The sequence below is a fragment of the Trachypithecus francoisi genome, unplaced genomic scaffold (genome assembly GCF_009764315.1).
Source record: "Trachypithecus francoisi isolate TF-2019V2 unplaced genomic scaffold, Tfra_2.0 Contig01440, whole genome shotgun sequence".
Lineage (NCBI taxonomy): Eukaryota > Metazoa > Chordata > Mammalia > Primates > Cercopithecidae > Trachypithecus > Trachypithecus francoisi.
Genome location: NW_022681431.1, coordinates 7,657,049 through 7,672,186, shown reverse-complemented (window position 1 = coordinate 7,672,186; position 15,138 = coordinate 7,657,049).

Below are 15,138 nucleotides of genomic sequence, written 5' to 3'. Positions count from 1 at the left end.
GCAGGTGCAGTCACCACCATGGCCATCTGTCCAGCCTTCTTGGTTCCAGCCTACCTGGTGCCCCCTTGACAACCTTCCCTACTATCCCGGGCTCACAGCCTAGGCCCAGAGGGCTGCTGCTCAGGTGGCAGGAGACAGAAGGGACATGTTACGAGGAAATTGAAATCGCAAGGCAGCCTAGGGGGCACGAAAGGGGCAGATGACAAGGCCTCTGAGGTGGGGAAGGTTAGTGTAGACTGGGGGGTCTGGGGAGAGGCAGGCAGGAGAAGACTTGGGGCAAGGGTAGGACACAAGAAGAGTGGGAGGGAGGAAAGGACTAGAAACGTGTCTCGGGGGCAGGCGTTCACACAGCTCCCTGCCCACCTGTGATGGGAAAAGAGTAGCACTGGGGGTTGGAGAGGCAGGAGGACCAGGGTGCAGGGGCCCACGCAGAAGCTCAACTCACTGAGCCAGGACAGGAGCCAAATTCTGATTAACACAGAAGCCCCAGCTTTGGGACAAAGGGGTCATGTCCGACTTGGGGTAACTCTTCCCCATCTTCCTCCTAGACCTGGCCCAGGCTGGTGATCTCACTAAAACATGCCTCTCACTCATCACACTCTTGGGTTACACCTTCCTCTTTAATTCGAGCAGGCCCAGAGATTCATTTTAACCAATAGGATACAACAGGAGTGATGTGCTGCCAGTTTCAGCCTAAGCCTAGAAGGCCTAGCAGCTTCTACTTTGATTCTATTATTTGAGGCAGGGTCTTACTCTGTCACCCAGGCTGGAGAGTGCAGTGGTGTGATCATGGCCTACTGAGGCCTTGACTTTGTGGGCTCAAGCAATCCTCCTTCCTCAGCCCCCCAAGTAGCTAGAACCACAAGCATGCACCACCATACCTGGCTAATTTTTAAATTTTTTTGTGGAGATGAGGTCAGGGGTAGTCACTATGTTGCCCAGGCTGGTCTCAAACTCCTGGCCTTGAGCCATCCTCCCACGTTGGCCTCCCAAAGTGCTGGGATTACAGGCATGAGCCCCTGTGCCTGGCCCACTTCCGCTTTTATACTCTTGGGAGCCCTAAGATGCCACGTAAGAAGTCCACCCTCCTGTTTTGCTGGAAAGGCTGCTTAGGGTAGGAGGGGTCACTTGTCCCAGAGTCTCAGCTAGGTCCCGCATCCAGCTGAGCGCAGCTGAGTGACTACCCTGGACCCAGCCGACCCCATGGGGAACAGCCTTGTTCCCCCCTCTGCCCTGCCACAGTCCTTACCCTCAGATCCCTAAGCACAGTAAATGACAGTGTGTTTAAGCTGCTGACGTCAGGGATCTATTACACGGCATAAGGATACAGCACCAGAATGCCCATCAGCACGCTCCTTTGCTTGCCACTTCACAAGCCTCTCTCCATCCAAAGGGCTCAGAGTGACATAAAAAAGCACCCCTAGAGGCCAGGTGCAGTGGCTCATGCCTGTAATCCCAGCACTTTGGGAGGCCCGAGACGGGTGGATCACGAGGTCAGGAGATCGAGACCATCCTGGCTAACATCGTGAAACCCCGTCTCTACTAAAAAACACACACAAAAAACAAAAACAAAAAAAAACTAGCCAGGCGAGGTGGTGGGCGCCTGTAGTCCCAGCTACTCGGGAGGCTGAGGCAGGAGAATGGCATAAACCCGGGAGGTAGAGCTTGCAGTGAGCTGAGATCCGGCCACTGCACCCCAGCCTGGGCGACAGAGCGAGACTCCGTCACACACACACACAAAAAAAAAATGCACCCCTAGAAAACCAAACCACAGGGCTGGCTGGGTGTGGTGGCTCACACCTGTAATCCCAGCACTTTGGGAGGCTGAGGCAGGCAGATTACCTGAGGTCAGGAGTTCGAGACCAGCCATGGCCAACATGGCAAAACTCTGTCTCTCCTAAAAATACAAAAATTAGCTGGGCATGGTAGTGCAAGCCTGTAATCCCAGCTACTCAGGAGGCTGAGGCAGGAGAATCGCTTGAATCTGGGAGGCAGAGGTTGCAGTGAGCCGAGATTACACCACTGCACTCCAGCCTGGGCAACAGAGTGAGACTCTGTCTCAAAAACAAACAAACAAACAAAAAAAGATAAAGAAAAGCACAGAGCCGTGGGAAAGACCATTCCAGCTGGAAGAGAAGCGGTGAGGAAAGGGGACAAAAGAGTGGAGAAACTAGGGCTTTTCCTGACCCCATTTCCTCCAGAGCCCTGCCTAGGACATAGCCTCTCTGGAGCCTCCCAAACATGCTTATTGTTTTATTTTTTGTCTTGTTTTGTTGTAGAGATGGGATCTCACTATATTGTCCAGGCTGGTCTCAAACTTCTGGCCTCAAGTAATACTCCCGCCTTAGCTGGCAAAAGTGCTGGGATAACAGGCATGAGCCACCCCATTCAGCCCTCTGCTTATTAATGTAGGAAAAAGAATAGAACAAAAGGGAAAGGAGAGAGAGAGAGGAGACAAAGAAAAAGGGAAAGAAGGAGAGAGACTCCTTCTTCCTTGACAACAAGCAGCTCAATCCTCAGCCTCCACCGCACAGAATGCACAGTCTCAGAATATTTTTATCGAGCCCCAGACGGACTCAGTGCACAATTGAGCCTGTGAGAAGGAGGCAGTCAGTGATCCTCCCCAGGCATTCACAGCAGCAGGTGTTTTCTGAGTTATTTAAGGAAGGTCATGCTGTCCCCAAATATCTCCCCAACCCAGGTGCCACAAGGCCTGAAATATCACAATTTCATGCAGGCATGCATGTATTCCTTCAATAAATATTTATTGAACTCCTACTTTTTGCCAGCCCTGTTCTAGATGCCAGAAATACAGAGGTGAACAAAGCAGTCAAGGTCCCTTCTCCTGATTAAGTTTACACTTTGGAAGAAAATGAATAAATAATTTTCCATTATAATAAGTGCTACAAAGGAAATAAAGAGGGTGATATAAGCTGTCTGTGGAGAAACTGGAGGTGCTATAACTGGAGCGGAGTGAGTGAAGTGGGGAAACTGGTACTGTGAAAGGAAAGTTGGAGAACTACAAATATCACCTTATGTCACTATCTTGACAGCCCATTCTGTCCTTTTCTAACTTGGATTTCCCACCCTCTGTGCCAAATTCTCTCTCTTAGAAATCTCTTCGCAGCCGGGCGCAGCGGCTCATACCTGTAATCCCAGCACTTTGGGAGGCTAAGGCAGGCAGATCACGAGGTCAGGAGTTCAAGACCAGCCTGGCCCCGTCTCTACTAAAAATACAAAAATTAGCCAGTTGTGGTGGCAGGTGCCTGTAGTCCCAGCTACTCAGGAGGCTGAGGCAGAAGAATTGCTTGAACACGGGAGGCGGAGGTTGCAGTGAGCCGAGATTGTGCCACTGCACTCTAGCCTGGGAGACAGAGGGAGACTCCATCTCAAAAAAGAAAAAAGAGATCTCTTCTCTGGGGGTCTCAATAGATAAATATGTGTGTCTCTGTGTGTCTGTGTCTCCCTCTGTGTGTGTGTGTGTGCGTGTGTCTATGAGCACACAGGCACACAGGACAGGGTCTCACTCTGTAACCCAGACTGAAGCACAGTGGTGCGATCACAGCTCACTGCAGCCTCCACCTCCTCCAGGGCTCAAGCAATTCTTCTGCCTCAGCCTCTTGAGTAGTTGGGACTATAGGCGCACACCAGCATGGCTAGCTAATTTTTGTATTTTTTGTAGAAATGAGGTCTCGCTATGTTGCCCAGGCTGGTCTCGAATTCTTGAGCTCAAGTGATCCACCTGCCTTGGCCTTTCAAGTGCTGGGATTACAGGCGTGAGTCGCCATGGCCAGCCCTCAGCAGGTACCTTCTTATCTTACCAGGGGACTTGAACTTTTCTTCCCTAACCTCAGCTTTTCTTGTTTCCACCCCCTGGACATCTCTACCTTCCTCTCCATCTAAAACAAACCCCTCCCACCACCTGCTAACAAAGACCTTTGAAAAGCCTTAAGCATTAAACATTGTTCTTTTCACATATGATATTAAAGACAAAATTTTGTGAAATGGCACGATTCTCATAGAGATGCAGAAATTAAAATAGTTTCTAGGTAACTTAATTAAAAAATGTTCAGCTTTAATTCACTTATCTACATATCTATCTATCTGAGACAGTCTCTGTCACCAAGGCTGGAGTGCACTGGCATAATCATAGCTCACTGCAGCTTTCAACTCTTGGACTCAGGTGATCCTCCTGCCTCAGCCTCCCAAGTAGCTACTAGCCACCAAACCCAGCTAATTTTTAAAATTTTTTTGTAGAGATGAGGTCTCACTGTGTTGCCCAGGCTGCTCTCAAACTCCTGGCCTCAAGCAATTCTCCTGCCTCGGCCTCCCAAAGTGCTAGGATTACAGACATGAGCCACCATGCCCCACCAACTTATCTATGTATTTTTTGTTTGTTTTGGTGGGAGGGATGTGTTTACTGGGGCTCCGAGCACAAGTTTATTCTGCCTACTGTATAATCCAGACTTTCCCTCTGGGTATCTCTATCCTACCGTCTCTCACTGAGGTTTGGAGCCATTGTTGACTCCTGCCTCTCCATCATTCTCTCTGTCCAATCAGATCGTAGATCCTGCAGGCTCTATCCACTCCTTACAGCCCTCCCCATCACCCTCTTTTCTTTCTACATCTATTAGCTCATCTGAGGTCATCCAAAGGATTGCAAAACATCCAAGTCATCTTAGACCTTAGACATCTTCTAATTCTCACCACCTCAATTTTATAGACATACAAAAGGGAGACCCAGAAAGACAAGAGGGATTTCTAAAGGTCACACGGCTAGTGGATGACAGACCTGGTCTTGACAACTCATAACCCTGCTAGTTTCTTGGCCTGCACTCTGGCCCATTAAACCCATTCACACACAACAGTCCGGTTTACGCCTCCAGTGCTGCTGCCATCACAACCTTGCTCTGCCCAAAAGCTTGAGTGGCTCTTCACTGACCTCAGAATCACCTCCAGCCCTCTTAGCTGGCTTTCAGGTCTCTCCATTTCATGGGGTTCCAACACCCACCTCTGCAAACTTGAATCTGATGGGAGGGGCCAGAGCGCATTCCCTAAAACATCACATCTATCATCACCATTAGCTCCATCAACAATGAGGGATTCCTCTTGTCCATCACAATCTTAATGAAAAGACCCCACTCTGCTGCCCAGTCCTGTGTTCTACCTGAGACGCTCCCAAGGAGGCGGCACGTACAGAGGTTAAGTCCTTCATCTGGAGAATCAGCTGACCACATTCGTGTCCAGACTCCTCTGCTGTTGAGCTGTGTGACGTTAGATAAGGTTACTTAGGCCAGGCATGGTGGCCTAAGTAACTCCTGTAATCCTGTAATCCCAGCACTTTGGGGGGCTGAGACAGGAAGATTTCAAAAATTAGCTGGGCGCAGTGGTGCGCATCTGCAGTGTCAGCTACTCAGGAGGCTGGGGTGGGAGAATCACTTGAGCCTGGGAGCTTGAGGCTGCAGTGAGCTGTGATGGCGCCACTGCACTCCAGCCTTGGCAAGACAGGCGCCTGTCTCAAAAAAGAAATAAGTTACTTAGGCTGGGCTCAGTGACTCACGCCTGCAATCCCACCACTTTGGGAGGCCGAGGCGGGTGGATCACTTGTGGTCAGGAGTTCCAGAGTGGCCTGATCAACATGTTGAGAACCCCGTCTCTACTAAAAATACAAAAATTAGCTGGGTGCAGTGGCACGCACCTGTAGTCCCAGCTACTCAGGAGGCTGAGGCAGGAGAATCGCTTAAACCCGGGAGGCAGAGGTTACAGTGAGCTGAGAATGCGCTACTGCACTCCAGCCTGGGTGACAGAGTGAGACTCTGTCTCAAAATAATAATAATAATAACAAAATAAATAAATTGCTTAAACTCTCTGGGCTTCCCAGGGTTGTTTTGACAATTACATGAGATAATACTCAATACAAGTTAAAGTATTGCTACTGTTTATTATGACTACCACAATTTAGTGACGTGATACTTATTAGTATCTGTTAACAAAACGTCCCTGCTTCAGGCCATGTTGGGCTACAGTGGTGCCCCAGGTTCCCTTGGCCTGGCGAAGCTCTACCCCGTGGGAAACAACTGATCTTATTCTGATGAGTTGTCTCCCCAGCACCCTGCAACCTTTTCTCTCCAGGTTTCAACACCAGAAGGCTGCCTTATGGGGGTATGTCCCAGTACAGAGGCACAGCCAAGGAAAGAAAGGAACAAGGAGGGATTTGCTGTGGGGTGTGAGGAAGCAGGGCTGGGCCGGGCCAGCCTGTGACTGTGACACTGACCGAAAGGGAGCTGGTTGGAATCCTTATGCACCACCTTTGTTTTTTTTTTTCTTTTTTTGAGACAGGGTCTCACTCTGTCGCCCAGGCTGGAGTTCAGTGGCACGATCTTACGAGTTCAGGTTGCTCACTGCAACCTCTGCCTCCAGGGCTCAAGCGATTCTCCCACCTCAGCCTCCTGAGTAGGTGGGATTATGAGTGTGTGCTGCCACGCCCGGCTAATTTTTGTAATTTTAGTAGAGACGGGGTATTCACCACCTTTGGCCCCTCTTTCCCTCTCCCTCCTCTTTCAGCTCTGCCACATAGTGCCAGCCTGAGTGTATACGTATGCACACACATGCACACACATGCACACAAGCATGCACACATGCAGCCCCCACCCCCCTGCATTCTCCTTTTGCCCCTTGCCCCCCACTGCCTCAATTACAGCTAATTGAGAGGTAAATAGGCTCATGATAGCAGTTGTAATCAGTGACATGTGAAGTGAATTAAATTTCTTACACCAAAAATAACAGGACGATTTGCCTGCACTCAGATGGTCCCTTCTTGGGTTGCGGGCGCTGTGCACACATAGCCTGTGGGTTTCAAGGTCCAGGGTTCCCTTTGCTTGACTGGCTCTTCCAGGCAGAGACTCCAGGGGCTCAGCAAAGCAGGCTGGGGGTGGTGGGTATTATCCATACCAAATAGAAAGGAAGTGCCCTGGAGTCCCTGGCATTGACTGGGCTGGGTGATGGCTGACTTCTCAGTCCTGTCACTTGCATTTAACCCTCACAGCAGCCCTGCGTTCTACACCTTCAAGGCAAATCGTACTGTGCACAGTGGATAGTCGCAGCCCCAGGCCTGCGACTGTGGCCAAGGCACATGCTCTTGGTCTGCTGCCAGACTGCCTCCTCCTCCCAGCCTTGCTACAGCAGTGGACAAGAGACACAGTGGTGATCAGGGTCACCCTGCTGTCCTCCCACGCTACGCATCAGAGTGGCCCAGCTCTCCCAGGCCACCGTTTCTTCTGGCCCCTGAAAAACACCCGTCTGAGCCAGGAGGTGCTTGGCTTGCTCTGCCCGCCTGGATTGCTGCCATGCTGGGGGGCAGGAAGGTTGCCTGGGACCCGCCCACCCCTCGGAAAGAGGAAAGGAGTTGCCTGAGCGCAGTTGCCCACTGTCAACCTCACCTGCCTCCTTCACCAGCTTCCCAGGCCCCTCCCCTGTGAAGCAAATGCTTTCCAGGGAAATTCTGGCTCCAGCCTTCATCTGGCTGGGCCTCCAAGACTATACTTAGAAAGTGGGAGAGGACACAGCCCTGCCAATGGGCCAGCTCCAGGGAGAGCTGGCATCATCCAAGACTCATGTTGCAGAAAGCCAAAGGCAAGTCCCCCACTCAAAGTCCCACTCCCGCCACCCAATCCGGTTACGGCCTGCCTCCCCCTGCTTCCTGAGCCCAAGAGCAGTGAACGTGCCCAGGCCCGATTTCCTGCTGCTGTCTTACAATATTATAGTTTGATTGGGAATTTCCCTACTTATAGATTCCCAAAGGGTACAGCTATATCAGAAAAGGAAAAAGCCTGTTAAGCAAATGTGCTTTTCCTGTAGACACACACACCACACACACACACTGCTCCTTTTCTCTAGTTTCTAGATGTCTTTTAAACTCAGGACTTCAAAGGTATCTGTGTGTGCACGCATGTGTTTTTCAGAGGTGTTTGTGTGTGTGCATGCATGTGTTTTTGTGTGTGTTTGTGTATGTATGTGGGTATGGATATGTGTTCGTGTATGCATATATATAGCTGTGCATGTGTGAGTCTATGTATATGTGTGCATGTGTATATATGGGGTGAGTGTATGTGTGCATGCATGTGTATGTCCACATGTATATGTGTGAGTGTGCGTACGTAAGTGCGTGCATGTATGTGCGGGTGTGAGTCTATGTGTATATATATGTGTATGCACGTATATGTTTATGTAAATTGCGTGTGCATATGGGGGTGGGTTGAGTGTATGTATGTGCATGTGTGTGTATATATGTATGTGTGTATGTACTGTGTGTGTATACGCGGGGGTAGGTGTGAGAGTGTGTGTGTATGTGTGTGTACATATGGATATGGATATGGATATGTGTGTGGGGTGATAGGTTGTGTGTGTATATGTAGGTATGTGTATATCTGTGTGTGTATATGTATATGTATATACATGTGTGTTTATACATGGGGGTAGGTGTGTGTGTGTTTTATGTGCAAATCTGTGTGTATATGTGTATATGTATATGTGTATGTGTGTGCATATCTGTGTGTATGTGTGTGTACATATGTATATGTGTATGTGTGTGCATATCTGTGTGTATGTGTGTGTACATATGTATATGGGTATGTATGTGTGTGCATATCTGTGTGTATGTGTGTGTACATATGTATATGTGTATGTGTGTGCATATCTGTGTGTATGTGTGTGTACATATGTATATGGGTATGTGTGTGCATATCTGTGTGTATGTGTGTGTACATATGTATATGGGTATGTGTGTGCATATCTGTGTGTATGTGTGTGTACATATGTATATGGGTATGTATGTGTGTGGGGTGGTAGGTGTGTGTGTATGTGTATGTATGTGTATATCTGTGTGTATATATATGTATATGTGTATGTGTGTGTATACATGGGGGTAGGTGTGAGTGTATGTGTATGTATACATATGTATGTGTGTATCTGTGTGTATGTGTGTATATATCTGTATAGGTATATGTGTATGTGTGTATGTGTGTGTATAAATGGGGGTAGGTGTGTGCATATGGTGTATGTGTGTATGTGTATATATGTGCATATCTGTGTGTATGTACCCCTATGTGTATGTGTGTATTTGTGTGTGTGTTTGTATAAATGGGGGTAGGTGCATGTGTATGGTGTATGTGTATATATGTGCATATCTATGTGTATGTGTGTATTTATATGTGTATGTATATGTGTATGTGTGTATGCATATGTGTATGTGTGTATTTGTGTGTGTATAAATGGGGGTAGGTGTGTGTATGTGTACATATGTGCATATCTGTGTGTGTATATGTATGTGTATGTATATTTGTGTGTATGTGTGTATACATGGGGGTAGGTGTGAGTGTGCATGTGGGTGTGTGTATATGTGCATATCTATGTGTATATATACATACACATGTATCTGTGTGTATGCATTTGTGTGTACGTGCATGTATACATGAGGGCAGGTGTGAGTGTGTGTGTGGATGTGTGTGAGTGGATGTGTGGATGTGGGTGGGAGGGGCTGGAGGGTGTCTGCATATGGAAGGTGTTGCCTTCCTTCCATTCTTTCTTGTCATCCCCACCCCCACCAGCACCAGGGCACTTGCTAACCTCACGGAGGTGCCTATGATGCAAATGAGGACGCAGCACGCAGACCTGTCTGAGGGAATCTTTTCTGGCTACTCCTTGGGGAAGACCTCGGGGAAAAGAAGCCAGAAGGATGGGTAGAGAGGCGAGTTCACCACGGCGCAGTCACAATGGAGGGCCCAGCTGCTCCTCACCTGGGGTGGGGTGGGAGGGCTAGGCTTTGACGTCCCCACCCTTACCCCAACCCCAGACCCCAGCCAGTGCCTGGGCCCCTCCCCAAACTAGGATGGGTGTGTGCCCGGGCCAGGACGCTCTCTCCAGCCAAGGGCAAGCCTCAAAGAGGGACACAGCTCTGCACTCTCGACAGCTGGGGAATGAAAGCCTCTCCCTGGAGAGGAATCGGGGTCACCCTCGAGTCCCCCCGCGCCCTCCTTTCTCTCCCCTCTTCTGTGCGCTCATCATTGCCGCGCCCCCGGCCTCTGAACCCTGCCCCACAAACCAACGCCTAATGGATGTGGCAGAGTCCCTCACCAGTCCCCACCCCCCAGGCCCTCCATGGATGGCATCAATACCAAACCACACATCCCAGGCCAAGCTGCAGCATGGGCTACATTCACGTGCCTCCTCCTGCCCCACAGCCAACTGTGTAGAGATTTGCAGACACTGGCCGCCAGGAACCAAACTCTCCGGGAGAAGGAACCTTGGCTGAATGCCTCCAATGTGCTTCGGGGTCCAGCCAGAGTCTGGGCTGGCGAGGGAAGAGGGCTAGGGCGGAGATGGCTCCTTGTAGTTGTTTTGTGGGTTGCCCAAGAACCAGGCTCCTTACTGAGAGCCAGCTCAGCTGTAGGTGACCCCTGACAGGTGGCCCTATCTTACCCTTCAATACATCAGCCCCAGAAGCCAGCCCAGCACCCATTGGCCCCCGGCAGGCGCTCAGTAGGAGGGCAGGAAGGGCTCTGGACGGGGAGTCAGACTTCCTAGGAGCTCCGTGGCCAGTTCTCCATACTGGCCTTGAGCAAATCCCTTGACCTCCAGGAGCCCAGCTCCTCCTACCCACAGGGTCATGGTGACCCGGAAAGGACTTGGGCTGCCTGGCAAGGCCGCCATTCTAGGCAGGAAATGACAGAGAAAGTGGCTGCTTCCAGGCTATCGTACTCAACAGAGAGAAGAGAGAAAAGACTGCAACCATGGGTGAGGTGTCGCGAGAGCAAGGGCTTTCCCAGCCACAGCAGGACGTGCTGCTGCACGGAGGCCGTGAAGACCCTCAGCACCCTGGGGGTGGGGGGAGCTGGGAGCAGGCTTAGCATGAGGTGGGGTTCCCCCTGCTTTGTGTCCCCAGAAGGGCGGGCACCGTGACGGGCCCCGCTTTCTCTGAGAGGCCCTGAGAGGAAGGGAAGCCAGCAACGCCTGCCCTTCGGGGAGAGAAGGAGTGGTCTTTGCGTCTAGTCCGATCTGTCCATTTTGGGACGGGGTCTCAGGGCACTGGTTACTCTTGAATCACTTCGGGGCTTAATTACAAGGTGGGGGGGGGTGGAGGAGGGAAATGGGGAGTGGGTGAGGGGTGGGAGCCCTAGGGCTGGTTATCGCAGCCATGCTTCAGGGTGGGATCACACCATAGCGAGATCTTGTGACACTTTGCCACGAAGTTCAGGGGTCTGTCAGTTTCCTAGGGCTGCCATAATGAGTTACACAGACCACGTGGCTTAAAACAACAGAAATTAATCCTCTCCCAGTTCCAGAGGCTGAGAGTCCAAGATTGAGGTGCTTGGTCCAGGGCTCCGTTCCCCCAAAAGGCTCCAGGGGAGATTTCTTCCCCGCCTCTTCCAGTTTCTGGTGGCCCCAGGTGTTCCCCGGCTTGTAGCCACATCACTCCCATCTTTGCCTCTGTCTACACGGCTATCTCTCCCCTGTCTCTGTGTCTCTATGTGGTGTTTCCCCCTCTGGGTTTCTCTTCTTATAAGGACACCAGTCCTATCGGATTAAGAGCCACCTCCTCTTAACTAATTACATCTGCAATGACCCTATTTCCAAATAAGGTCACATTCTGAAACCCTGGGAGTTAGGACATCAACATGTTTTTTGGGGGGACACAATCCAATCCATAAAAAGGGGCATTGGGAGGACTGAGATTCCTGGGGCTTGCTAAACGCCCAAGTTCCTCCTGCTCCGTCCAGATAGGAGCAGACCCCATGAAAAGGAGAGCTGCCAGACGGGGGAGGGTCCCAGGGAGCGTCTAGCGAGTGCCCGTGAACTCCGAGAGGTTGTTTAAACCGCCCTCTGTTAAGAAGGGGGTGGGGCCCGGGTGGGTAACTCACTCAAAGCAACATGATTTCCCCCAGAATAGACCCAGGTCCCAAGAGTGAGGGACAGGGGGCCATCCCCCTTTGAAGTGCAAATGCCGGCCCCTGGGTGCAGCCCTCCCAGAATAATCAGTCTTGCATCTGCTGCCCTGCCTGAAGTGCGACCCGCCAGCTGCTCTCGTTCTCTGGGTGCCCCACTGGCTGAAGTCAGGTGGCTGGAGGATCAGGCCCCAGGCAGACCCGGTAATCAGCACTTAGCAGGGAGGGGGAATTAAGAAAACAGTGTGTTTAATGTGCTGGGTGGCAGCTGCGGTCCCACTCCCATTTGCTTAGATACCTGCTGTCCCCACTGGGCCCTGGGTGGGGGGAGGGTGGCATGAGCAGCCCTTTGTTTAACAGCAGCTCACTTACAGGAGCCCCAGGCTGTCGGGCAGGTCGCAGGAGGAGGATGGGCCATTTGGTGGTTTCGATAACAATCAGCAGTGACCTTGGTGATAAGGATGCTTAGCGCCAGGCTCCCCTGTGGCTGAGGGTCCCAGCTGGCTGCTCTAGGGTCACCCATGAGGCTCTACCTTAAACCCCAGAGCTTCTCCACAAGACAAGTGAAAACCAACACCACTGACAGGAGGATTCTGCTCTGAAAGCTGGGGCTTGGGAACCAGACGGAGCAGGAGCAGCTATGGAGACTGGCGGTGAGACCCAGTGCGCCATTGGGCTTTGGTTAAGTTATCTAACCTAACCTCAGTTTTTTCATCTGTGAAACAGGAATCAGTCGTTACAGGGTGGGCATGAGAAAGTGTATGTAAAACACCTGTCAATAATATTCAACATACTCTTTCCTCACTAGGACCCAAGGTGCTTCTAGAAAGGGTTAAGTCGTGGCACCCACCCCCCAGCAAAAATGGGTAAGGTCAGGTGAGAGAAAACCACCAGGTAGCCCCATCCTGGCCTCCTGTGCTTAGACCTTGCTCAAGAAGGGATGGCTTCTTTCTTTCTTCCTCCCTCCAGATCCTTTAACTACCCCTTCTCAGCCGTGACCACGTTACCTCTTGGGCTACCTGCCTCTTTTAGGGCCCTAGTGGGGCAGATCTGTCTTGGCCGAGATAAAACAAGGCCAACCTGAACAGCTCCTAGGCTGAGCAAGACACTCTGAAATTCAAGGTTCACTGAGAGAGTGCTCTGAACAAACTCCCAGCACTGGCACCTGGAGCCTGGGGTCTATAGGCCCAGCCAGAGCTGGGGAAGGTGGACTCAGGCATGCAAAGCTGCCACCTGGGGGTGATGCCCAGTGCTGCCTTCTCCAGAGCTTCTCCTTGGAAGGGATAGAGCTGTGCCTGTCCTTTCCCAGGAGGGAAAGGCCTCCTGGTGCTGGCACCTGCTCCTTGTGCCTTCCTGGGTCCCACTGGGACATCAGTCCCGAACTGCCGCAGGGAAGACCCCGTGGCTCTGAAGAGAAGGCATTGGAATAGGAACTATATTCCTTTGCTTGGGTGGGCTGCTGTAACTAAGAACCATAGGCCAGGTGGTTTCAACAACTGAAATGTATTCTCTCACAGTTCTGGAAGTCTGAAAATCAAGGTGTCAGCAAGGTTGGTTCCTCCCGCAGGCTGTGAGGGAGAATCTATTTCCTGCAGCTCTCCCAGATTCCAGTGGTTTGCTGGCAACCTTCAGCATTCCTTGGCTTGTAGCCACATCACTCCAGTCTTCACACAGGGCCTCTGTCTTCACATGTCCATTTTTAAATAAGGACACCAGTCATATTGGATTAGAGGTCCACCCTACTTCAGTGTGACCTCATCTTAACTAATATCTACAATGACCGTATTTCCAAATAAGGTCACATTCTGAGTACTGGGGGTTAGGATTGAAATATATAGTTTTTGGCAGGGGACACTACTCAACCTGGACTTAAGTGTAGAGTAGGATTTGTTTGTTTTGAAGACAGAGTCTCGCTGTGTCATCAAGCCTGAAGCACAGTGGTCTGATCTTGGCTCACTGCAACCTCTGTCTCCTGGGTTCAGGTGATTCTTTTGCCTCAGCCTCCCAAGTAGCTAGGATTACAGGTGCATACCACCACGTCCAGCTAATTTTTGTATTTTTAGGAGAGACAGGGTTTCATCATGTTGGCCAGGCTGGTCTCGAACTCCTGACCTCAAGTGATCTACCCGCCTTGGCCTCCCAAAGTGCTGGGAGTACAGGAGTGAGCCACCACACCTGGCTGGATTTTGACCAAAGAAGTAGCACCCTCCTAATACTTGCTCTCCTAAAGCTAGGGCAAGAGAGCTTTCCAGTATGACTTATTTGGGAGAAGACAAAAGAAAAACAAAAACAAAAACAAAAACAAAAACTGGTGTGCTTGGGGTCAGGGCCTCTGGGGCAGGAAGGAGGCTGCCCTCCCTGCATAATCGCTGTCTCTCTTCTGCCTGTGCAATGTGCTGGGAAGAATTAGAAGGTCAGTCTTTGGGCTTTGCCATGAGGTAGCAGAAACTATTAAGAGTTGTCCTGGCTGGGCATGGTGGCTCACGCCTGTATTCCCAGCACTTTGGGAGGCCGAGACAGGCGGATCACAAGGTCAGCAGGTCAAGACCATCCTGGCTAACACGGTGAAACCCTGTCTCTACTAAAATACAAAAAAAAAAAAAAAAAATTAGCCAGGTGTGGTGGTGGGCACCTGTAGTCCCAGCTACTCGGGAGGCTGAGGTAGGAGAATGGCGTGAACCCGGGAGGCGGAGCTTGCAGTGAACCGAGATCGCACCACTGCACTCCAGCCTGGGCAACAAAGCGAGACTCCGTCTCAACAAACAAACAAACAAACAAACAAACAACTTGTCCTGTGAGCTGACTTAGAGCCCAGTAATCTAGCACAATTTGGAGAGAGGAGTGGCCTCATGCCTCCGCCTCATGGCTCTGCCTCTGGGGAAACCGCCCATGTAAAGTCCACATGCATGCATCCCACCAAGCTGCCCTTCATCTCTCCAGGCCCCTTCCTGATCTGTCAATCTGCCTAACTAGTTGTGCCTATGTCAGAGAGCTGTTTTGATAAGTAAATCAGATGATTAGGGCAAGCTGGCACACAGTAAATGCATGAATTCTGGCCATTGCTAGCCCGAGTCAGGGAGGGATGCCCTGCAGAGAACACACAAGTCATCTTACAGTGTAGAATTGCTGGGAATACAAGGACAAACCAGACCAGGGGTGGAATGAGGGCAGCGGGCACGGGGAAAGGAGATGCCTAGGA